Source organism: Dermacentor albipictus, chromosome 5 (assembly GCF_038994185.2).
Source record: "Dermacentor albipictus isolate Rhodes 1998 colony chromosome 5, USDA_Dalb.pri_finalv2, whole genome shotgun sequence".
Taxonomy (NCBI): Eukaryota; Metazoa; Arthropoda; class Arachnida; order Ixodida; family Ixodidae; genus Dermacentor; species Dermacentor albipictus.
This window is the reverse complement of record NC_091825.1, coordinates 45,800,613-45,811,131: the sequence shown is the minus strand read 5'-3', so window position 1 is coordinate 45,811,131 and position 10,519 is coordinate 45,800,613. Positions and strand designations below refer to the sequence as shown.

The following is a 10,519-nucleotide window of genomic DNA, read 5'->3' as shown; positions in this document are numbered from 1 at the left end:
GAATTGGCATTCCCTGCCTAAACCACCTCACCAACACACCCCGTTAACAGCAAGAAAGCTGTCGAGGCTTCCAAGAATTTCTATGCACTATAAGTATCGCCCTACTGAAATTACTCCATTTGTTTGCTGACAATTGTCTTGACAAAAGTGGAAGCCGAATCGGTTGTGCTTGATCAGTTTTATTTACATACAACCTATTATAATGTGGACCTTTCTTCGCCTCTTCAACTGTTCCACAGCTGCTGCTGCCATCTTGCATGCCACATCGAGGAGGGCGGGGGGGCAATGTACATGGCAGGTGCATGGGAGGATTTTTCAAGGAACTCTGGAAAGCTGTAATCAAATTGTGGGCAAAGTTTAAAAAGTCTTAAATACAAAAAGGGTGAAGAGTATTGTAACCTTGTACATGATCACACCACATGTTTCAGCTGCAGCTGTAAGTGCCTTGTCTCAACCAAGCTACAGTTCTTGCAATGTTCCACTTTGTGATACTCAGTATGAATTGATAAGACTAGCTGCTATTCTAGTGGTTGTGCAGGCCACAAGGGAACAGTGCCTGGCCTTTGTGCTCGTATGTGTAAATTTCTCTCTTTCGGTCTCGCCCAAGTCACACCAAAATGTTATCCACAAGTGTCGTGCCAAAAAGGCCTGGCAACATCTCGTATTAAGCCGTTTGACCCATTTTATTGCACTGATGCACACGGTGCAACCAAATGTAGGAAATGACATCGCCTAGGTGATTAGTAAATTACCCTTCTAAAATACCACAAGAGCAACTTTGCTGTGGCAAGAGCCTTAGCAAAAACATAAGAGACACAAAAATGAAGGAAAAGCGACACCTTCAAGTTCCCGCACCAACTCACCGTGACAAGCACAGATTTTGACAGTGTCTGCTTAAGCTTAGTTATTTGGAGATACATGCAGTTGAATGCTTTTACGAGCATTGAGATGCCCCACTATGCTAGCTTGCCTTTTATGGCTATAGAAAGTTGTATACTGCCACAAGTCTGCCTATTCCGATTAGAATCTATATTGAAGCTGCTTTGAGCAACAGGTGGTATTCTATTTCAGCGCTAATGATACATTGAGAGTAGTGTGCCTGGAAGGAATAGAAAAAAGCATTGCAGAAGCTGCAGTACTTTGTGCTCGCTGAATGATCACACGAGAAGGTAAAGATGCCATCAGAAAGCATCTTTCGTATGGAGTCTCTTTAGAAGAAAAACACTACAACTAGACATTGTGACAGTTGTGGGCAAACTAAAATATAATGATAGTTCAAGGTGTGGTATGGCATGTTTATGCTATTTCTAAAAAAATAAACTCGGCAAGTGTGTCCATGCCAACAATTGACACAGGATGTGCAGATGCAAAACTGCAATACAGCACCACGCCGTCAAAACGACAGTATGCAAGTGGTGGTCCAGCATCAAAACTTCAATGTCCCTACACTGCAACACTGGGAGGCCATGCTGCGTGACAGAAGCCTGGGTGGCTAGCAGGCACTGCTCTGTCGGGCACAGGACGTGGCAGCAACTATTTCTCCTAAGGATTCAATGAACGGATTTCTCTACCTCACCCGCCATGCGATGCACCATGTGAGGGAATGACAGTGCCACTACTCTCACAGGATATGGATGGTGCACAACACCACCTTGAGCATCGGAGCGCACGTCTGCCTGTGAGCTCTGTGTACTACAAACACAAGTGGTGCATGCAAGGTAACATTTAACACATCACTGCCAAATGTCATCAATGAACAGAAGCAGCAAAGAAAGCTGCTTACATAATTTTCACAGTGTGTCGGAACTGCATATTTTTTTACATCCTGTCTGCATGCTGCTGCATGCTGCATTGTTCATCACTGCTAAAAAGTGCATAGTTGCATGGTACTTTTTTTCGATTTTGTGCACTTTCTTTTGTCTTGAAAAAATAAAGCAGATGTCTCTCAATGAGCCGTAAGTAGTGAAGTTGCTCAAAAGGGTAGTTTACTGAATTGATTGCATTTGAGTACTGCAGGCCTAGTTTCTTTCGGTCTTTCTCTTTTAAAGCCTCGGCACAAGTTAGCTGAAACACCCTGTATACTGGACAGCTTGCCTGACTGCCCGCACCACCGAGGCGGGGTATCTTACATTTTTGTGGTGCACTTGTCGCCGTCTCGTAGCACCGGTCGTCCATCCTTATCGTGCACACGCCAGCGTCGTCTGGTGTTCCAATTGGCTGCAGCAAAGCGGACAGCTCTGGCGGGCAGGAAAAAAAGTGGTCCGCGAGCGATCGGGCTTGCTGCCTCGTTTAACGCCTGCTTTTATACGCCTGGCCAAGAGCTTTGCCCGGTTTAGCCGCTCCGTCTTCAGTATGAACGTGCCTTTAGAGTAAAAAATCAACAGCTTACGCTTCCACATTTTTTGCTTGGTAGCTACATTCAATTTGCTTGCTCCTCGTCTTTTAGATGTCTAGGCTCCTCACATTTTAACGTGGCTGAATAGTGCACAAATCAGAAACGAGAGTTTCTGTGGCCTAGCCTTCTCACACTTGCAAGGATACCATCCAAAATTGACCTATTTTTCTTATGAGGTGCCCACTGACTATGAGGATGCTGACATCGAAGGATCTCGAGTGCTTCTCTAGCATTTTGGTGACAAACGGAATACAGTAAATGCCGAGCTACAACTGACTTGATATCTGTCAGCACCAATGAACGCAGTAGTTAGTATTCTCACTAAATTGAGAATCCAGCCCAACAGCAGATGGACACCAGTGGTTTGAATCCCCCGTGTTGGCAAATTTAACTGGCTGAAATCAAGCATTTAAAAGACACGCACTTAGTTCCATCCCTTCAATCTGTGAGCATAATGAAGATCAAAGGTCAGGTTATGTGGCTTCTTAAATTTCCTGTTGTATACTTAATTTCTTGCCTCTTGTTCTACGTGTCTACCCAGTGGTACATGTTGAGCTGCACTTAACAGGTAATCCAAGTTGCCATTTGGACACATGCCAAGCAGCACATATCCAGTGCCATACACAGTGACCAATATTGGCAGGACTGCAGCAGCCACCACCCACTAAGCAAGGAAGAGGCAAAGAGGGTTTCGTTTTAAGAACCGCTCATTAAAGTTGTTCAATCAATCAATCAAAAATATGTAGCAGCTTGCATATGTAGGAATGCGATTTATTCGCGATGCTAATAATTTGATCACCTGTTTTGGTAGCTGTGGGCACGAGAAATTTAGACACCTAACCGCACCAAAATTCAGCTATTATGAAAACGCGGAATTTCGATCAAAAGAGTCCATTTGCCGCTGTGGTGGTTTGAAGGACGGCGACAGAATAAACCAAACATTGTAGAAAGGGAAGTAAACAATCTGCGCAACCGCTCTATCGCGTGTTTGACAAAGAAATTGACGAAAAAATGTGCTTAACGTGATTCAGAAACATGTCTACACAGGAACGTTCAATGGTAGAAATTACACTTCACCGCTACAGAGTAGCGAAGTTGCCCTGAATAGTGGGACCAATATTTTCCGACCGCCCAACAAAGGGTGAAGTGCGCACAGTATGTACGGCAACACTTGCTTTGTTCACCGCAGTAATGCCACCCTGTAATGGAGACAACTACGACAAACGGTCCGCATTTCTTCAGCAGCGAGGAAAAGTGAAACATTTTTTTACCCAGTCAGAAATAAGCCAAGCGTGTTCCTGACGGTATGTAACGGCATGCCGCTGGAAAAAAGGGGTCCATACCTCGGGGTTCAAATTCCGCAGACACGGCATGCGCTTCAGCGTAGCCGTCAATTTGCGGTTGAGCAAGCGACGTTTTTGCATTTTCTGTTCCGCATCAGCATCTTCTAGCCAGCGAGAGAGCACCTTGAAAACCAGCACGACGGGCGCAGTCTCGCTGAACAATCAAGGCCTAAAATTTAAAAGAAAACACAACTATTAGCGCTTATTGTTTCAAATTTTGTGATTTCAGTAGACTTACCTTGATGTTGTTGCATGTTTCTTGTAGATCCATGTTGCTTTCACGGTCATTTCCGCCAACATAAAGAACGGCGAAATCGACACGCTCGAAGCGCATCGTGGATACAGCCCACGCCAGCCACACTGAATTGTAGCCAGCAAAACTGAATGTACAGTCTTTAATAGACTCAATTAGGCGCAGGCGCGACCTATTAAAGAATTTAACCTGACTCGCCGACAATGACGCCGCGCAAGGACGGCATGAGTGAACACGATCCAGCGAGGCGTAACAAGACCACGCGAACGAACCTACGTGAGCCGGCAGAAACCACAGGGATTTAGCAGCAGCACCTAGCAGCGTCTTTCCCTAGGCTTACAAGTACCTATCTGGGGGCAGGGAGTACGGCTCTGGCCCACGTCACATCCGGTTTGCCTCTAAACCGGGTACAGCCGGCCTGCGGGGATACGCTTCTCTACCCACATGATGCAAATAACCCATATGACGTCACATGGGCGAGCTATCTGATTGGCTGACCAGGGCGCGTGGTCGATAATTTTTCCAACTTTATGGTGAACAAATGATGCTCGTAATAGTTGGAATGTTAGTTACTTTGTTTTTGTAAAAAGAAAATAATTTAAAGAGAATACACAAGAATAGTTTTTTAGTTCACTTGAGCACTTCCGGCACACAGCAAGTGTCGTCTGCTTGTGTTACAACGTGCGCAGTCTTTGACGAGAGCTCCGCCGTCAGTGTCGATCAGTCTTTTCGTGAGCACGATGAATCACCCTTGTTGCGTTGTGGGCTGCAGAAGGTAGCGACTGGAAAGATGTGAAGTTGCGAAATCGTGTCTCTCTGCAAGGCAGCATACGAGCGAACTGGCTGCTGCGCATCGGACTGCGGCTATCCGATAGGCGCCAGGATTTGCGAGTTTGTGGCCGTCACTTTACAACGGAAGATTACTAACGCATTAGCGTTTCGCAAGTCCGGTATTAGGGCAAACACAAGCGCAAGGGGACAGGGTCTGGCCGCTTGACTGCGCCAGGATGAGCCATGAGATGAGCAGAAAGGTAAATGTGAATGGTCTGCACGGTGCAGCCACCTGGTGGCACAGAGCTCAACCGTACACAGTAGCAGCAACGAAGTGGATTCTTCTTTGCTGCTGGTGTGTATTTTTCGCAGGAGTTTAATCATCAACACGTTGTTCTTATAAATGTTTAAAATGTTTTACACTTGGTTAGAGCAATATTAGCGCTTCGTTTGACTGGTTAAGCGCTGCGCCAACAAGTGTCTGGACAGTGGAGACCGATCAGGCTGCTCACGTACGTCTACTCTGAAGTTCCTTCATCAGCTTGAGTTTATGCCTCCAATCATTTGCCGAAATTACCAGCTTGCCTGTGGTTACCGGAATACCGGCCGCCTTCGGCGCTACGACAGAATGCTCGCAACGCACGCTGCTTCGATGGCTCTCGGTCGACGGCCAAGCGGCCAGCGGAGAGGTCTCGCGCGGGAGGAGGCGTGCTCCAACAACCGGAAGTGAACGATGTGACATCGCATCGTGACGCAGGACCAGTGAAGGCGGAGCTTAGCGCCGCTCGCTCGGCGAGCGAGTTGAGGAGGAAAGGCATGGCTAGGGAGGAGGGTAACTTCTAATCGCTTGTAACTCCATTAATACGTAACGCTTCACTTAAATTGTGGTGCGAATGTTCTACTTAAGCTGTACCCTATGCGCCTACAAAATTTGTCCGAACCGTTTCAGGGGCCCTTTAATGTTTTAGCACTGGCATCTCAAACGACTACGTGACTCGCGAAATTTATTTGTTTTTTTCGTCTGTAGTCATAGTCGAGTAGTCATCTTAACGTGATGTCATAAAGGCAGTATGCCAAAGCTGCATGCCTCGTGATTTTTTTATTATCTCATGCTTGGTGTGCGAATAGTGACACGTGTACTTGTTTACGTGTGACCACGTTTCACCGTCCAAGAAATGTTATCGCTCCCCGCAGGACGCGCCTGCATGTATCGGAAGTATCTTGAATGTTATCGATGGTTCCATCCGCTGTCTGTTGTCACCGAACCTTGTGTAATCTGATTGCATGTATGCGCGACGCGAATTCTGGAAGACACGCGGGCCCAAGCGATTACTCTGGAACCTTCGATGACTCATGTATAAAAGCCGACGCGCTTGACCCGCTGATCAGATTTCGACAACCGCCGACCGTGTTCGTCGCTATCGCTCGCTTTGAGTGTAACTGGCTCTTGTGAGTACACGTTCACCGAATAAAAAGCGTTTCGTCATTCCCAGTTTTGCTGCTGTATTATTCACCGTCACTACCACGTCACAATAGTGATTTTTGAGACCGAATCGAATAGGAATCGAATAGTGCCTTAAGCGAATTGGATCGAATAGTTTTCGAATAATGCACAGCCGTTATCACACTATAAAACCATGTGCACATCCCTGTATTCTTAAACTCAGCCGGTTTCTGACATTAAATACTACGTCATGAAGCGTTGTTTATTAAAAGCGCAAATGGAGCGAGTTATCACAATATAAGATGATGTTCACATCTTAGTATTCTTAATGTCAGCCACCAGTTTCTGTCATTAAATACTACGTCATGAAGCGTTGTTTATTAAAAGCGCAAATGGAGCGAGAAGCAAATTCTGGGGTTTTACGTGCCAGAGCCATGATCTGGTTATGCGGCCCGCCGTAGTGACGGATTAGTTTTGACTACCTGGGGTTCTTTAACGTGCCCCCACACAGGCGTCCTTGCATTTCTCCCCGGTGAAATGCGGCCGCCGCGGTCGGAATTTGATCCCGCGGCCTCGTGCTTAGCAGCTCAACATCATAGTCGTTAAGCCACCACAGCGGGTGAGCAAACAAGTAGTTTCTTCGCATGCACGGGACTCTTCAGCTAGTGCGAATGATCGCTGTAAATACTGTAAAGCATAGCTACCTAAGTGACGTAGCCTGCTCCACTACGCAAGTTCTCATCTTTTATGTCTATGCTATGCTCGCGAGGATGAAAAGTCACCTTACTTTTGCTTCATTTTATGTTTTAAAGAGAAAGCTTTACTGGCCGCAAACTTGCGATTTCTCCATGGCGGTGCTTCGAGGAGGCACATGACGTCACACCACGTTCCTCGTCGTTGCGTTCGCCTCCACCCGCTTCGCCAGTTGCGTCGCATGCCTGATAACATGTCGGAGGATTGAAACGGAGGGCTCGCGTGCGCCGCAACCACAGTTGAGGCGGCAGTATGGACGGCGACAATTCCGATAAGCAGGGAGAGGCCTGGAATCGAGATCGGAACGAGATGAAGAGGAAACGAATCGCCCAGGAAACAGACGAACAGCGCTCCGAACGACTGGCTGAACGCCGCAACATAGCTAGCCAACCAAACTAACCTGGACTTGCAATCAAGATTAACCGAGGCTAACCATGCTATGCCTTAGCTTTCGCTACGTATATCCTGGCATAGCCGAGATAAGCCACTGCCAATTTTTTATTAGCCGCACGAGACGCTCGAGACGTCCTGGACGTAGCGCACGTGTTTTTATGTGCTCACCTCTTCGATCCTGCTCGAGGCCCGTTACTTGGCGCCTACCTGCGACAGTGCTCCCGGACTGCCGAAGCCAGTTTGTGTGCTGCAGGTGGGTGATCTACTGACCACTCTAGTTTTTTGAATCGCCAATTGCACGGGAACGCTGGGTCGTGTTAGACCTAGAGTCTCCCGATGCTTCGTATAGCGACACCGCGCCAACGCAAGCCCGTTGAGCCAAGAATGGAATACTCCGTCGCTGGTGAAGACGTTTCCCCGCAACAGCTCTCGGAAGCGGGCTGGGAACGATTCCTGGGACACCAACACAGACACATCGGATCCAGGAAATCAGCCCACGGTTGAAACGCGGGAAGAAGCGACGCAAGGATGGATACAGCACGTCCGGAATTCCCTCTGCCGGTAGCAAGCCGCCTCTCCGTCCTCGAAGGGCGGTCCTTCTTCGCTTTCCGGCAGACAACCTTAAAGTAGTCGTGCAAACAAGAGGCTTTGAGCTTCAGCCTTACAGCTCCAGAGCAGTTCGTCAGGCAATCGCCGTCTCAGTGAATCTAGTCCCGGTACTGGTACTAAACGAAGGTTGTATTCGAGTCAACCCATACAACAGCGCGATCATATCGGCACCAAGAATACTGATCGCTTGAGAAGTTATCGCCGTTTGCAATCCGTCAATCTGGAAGGCAAGGATTTCCCGACAATGGCCTGTGCTCCATCACCCGACGAGTAGTCCAGGGGTATTATCTGCGGAGCCTATCACGGGGGAGAAGCGACCGATGAAGTACTGGACGCTGTACTAAGTCGCAACCCGGAATTGCCAATAATTCCTGCACGAAGGATTGGCCAATCTCGTTCCGTTTTGGTCACATTTGTCGACAAATATGTGCCCTCCGAACTTTGCAATGGGTCCGCATTGTTCCAGTGCTATAAATTCCGAGAAAAAAAAATGGAAACAGGCTTTAAGTTCCGCATGATTGGTCACCGTGTTGATGACTGCAGGAAGCTGCACGAGCAGCTGTGCCACAGCTGCGACAAATAGCACCCACCAACAGGCCCTGACGAGTCACCTCACTGCAGTCCTAAGTGCATTGTTTAGGAAGGCGCACATGGAACAGGCGGCGGAAAAAAATTGCAAGTATTGCTTCTCGGATCAACTTAAAGGGACACTAAAGTGAAAAGTGATTTCTTCTGGATCAGTAAATCACCGTTCTACAACACCAAAAACACCACTCTTACAACGATAAGACGTTTGGTAAGCCAGAAAAAGCGCAAGAACGAAATACGGGTGGCGACGCCTACTTAAGTTCCCGCACCTGGGGGCTGTGACGTCATGGATTTTGATGGCATCTTCTAGGGCCTACTAATTATATATAGCGGTACAGATTGACTACATTGTGTTCTAAAGGAACCAAATATTAAACATGCCAAGTTTCGGGAACCTTTATTCAGCCAACGCGGCCCAAATGCGAAAACAAACTTTGGAATCCCTGACGTCACGCTGACGTACCGGCGCTGGTGTTTCGGCGCGAAATTCAAATACTAATACTTGGACCTTCATTTTCTCATCTAATATTCAAACTATTTTCTCGAAATGACTGCCTGCAGGGTTCTCAAACAATGCTTCATTAGTCTAAACTGATTTATTGTTTCCCTTTAGTGTCCCTTTAAGTCTGCTGCGCCGAAGAACCGGAACTCCAAGACTGAACCACGACACGAATCAAGATCAAGGCAACGTCAAGACAAGATGAATGAACAAAGAACGCAGTATACGCCGACCGTGACCCCTCCAGCTCATTTCCACCTCTCTGCGAAAGATCGCGGTCTCCTAGCTGCCCGATAAAAAATTAACAGCAAGTGACGGTAAGACACAAGGAAGCCCAAGAAACAGGTGAGCTGGGTAGCAAGGTCCCCGCAAGACACATGCCGGGAGCAAGAAAAAGACAAAATTGACTCACCTTTTGAAGAAATTATTCAGACAATTCGAAACATAAGTAAGCGTTTAGACTATGGGTCAGTGGATAGCATCTAATAAAGGCTACAATTGGCAATCAATCCTCCTATCCGCCAAAATTATTCGCTGGTAACACGCGCCCTAGGACCATGGACGACCAAATCATGGACACTGCGGGCATCAGCAATGGGCTCAAATGCCCTGCAACCCCTTATAAGAAACGCCAAACCAAGGAGATGGCGCAAGTCCCTCCAGATAAGTAACACTATTCTAAGTTTGTAACGAGAGCCAACGCCAAATGTATGTATCACTTACGTGAAAGAGCTTGAGGAGAAAGTCAAAAACATGTTTTTCAACTTTCACCCGAAAATCCTGCAACGACTTGAATCCCTTGAACCACTCTACACCCCGCTTCCAGCACAGGTAATTCAACCCCCCGCTAAGTACTCCTGGGCCGCAGAGATAGCTCCGTGCAGCTGGGCAATTGAGGTATGGCGGTGGAATCGCAGAGGATATCGAACCAAAAAAATCACTAGGCGTGCAGCGTTGGCATACTGACTTCATGCCATCACGTTAAAATGACTATTCGACTATGACTACAGACGAAAAAACAAATGAACACAGCGCGAAACACGTAGTCGTTTGTGCTAAAACATTAAGCAAAAGAATGTCTCCGTCGAGCCGGATTCGAACCAGCGACCTATGGATGTCCGCGTTGGTCACACCTCTACAGTCCACCGCTCTACCAACTGAGCTATCGACGGAACGCAGGCTGCCCCTCGACCAGCGCGCCTCGACGGCGGCCGTGCAACGCGTGACCCACTTGATGGGTCACGTGCCCCGATCGCGCAAAACTGGTTCAGCTGCCGCTCGAGAATCGGCACTTCTTCAAGAAATGCTCGTGCCGCCGCCGTTACACAAGCTGACGCCTTCTTTTTGCTGACAAGCTGCTATTGGGGTGGAATCATCCTTGCAAAGTGAGAGTAAGAAATGCTGCACGGTGCGGGAGGGGGGAGGGGGGGGGGGGGACAATGGCAGTAAAGAAGGGGACGGTGCGCCACTC

At 47.8% G+C, this 10,519-nt stretch overlaps 1 non-coding gene across 1 annotated transcript; it reads right to left on the bottom strand.

The window, feature by feature from the left end:
* Positions 1 to 10,128: 10,128 nt before the first annotated feature.
* On the bottom strand, positions 10,129 to 10,220 carry TRNAY-GUA (transfer RNA tyrosine (anticodon GUA)). Its single transcript is given in 2 exon segments — positions 10,129 to 10,164; positions 10,184 to 10,220. It is a non-coding gene; the product is annotated as a tRNA-Tyr (tRNA).
* Positions 10,221 to 10,519: the final 299 nt, after the last annotated feature.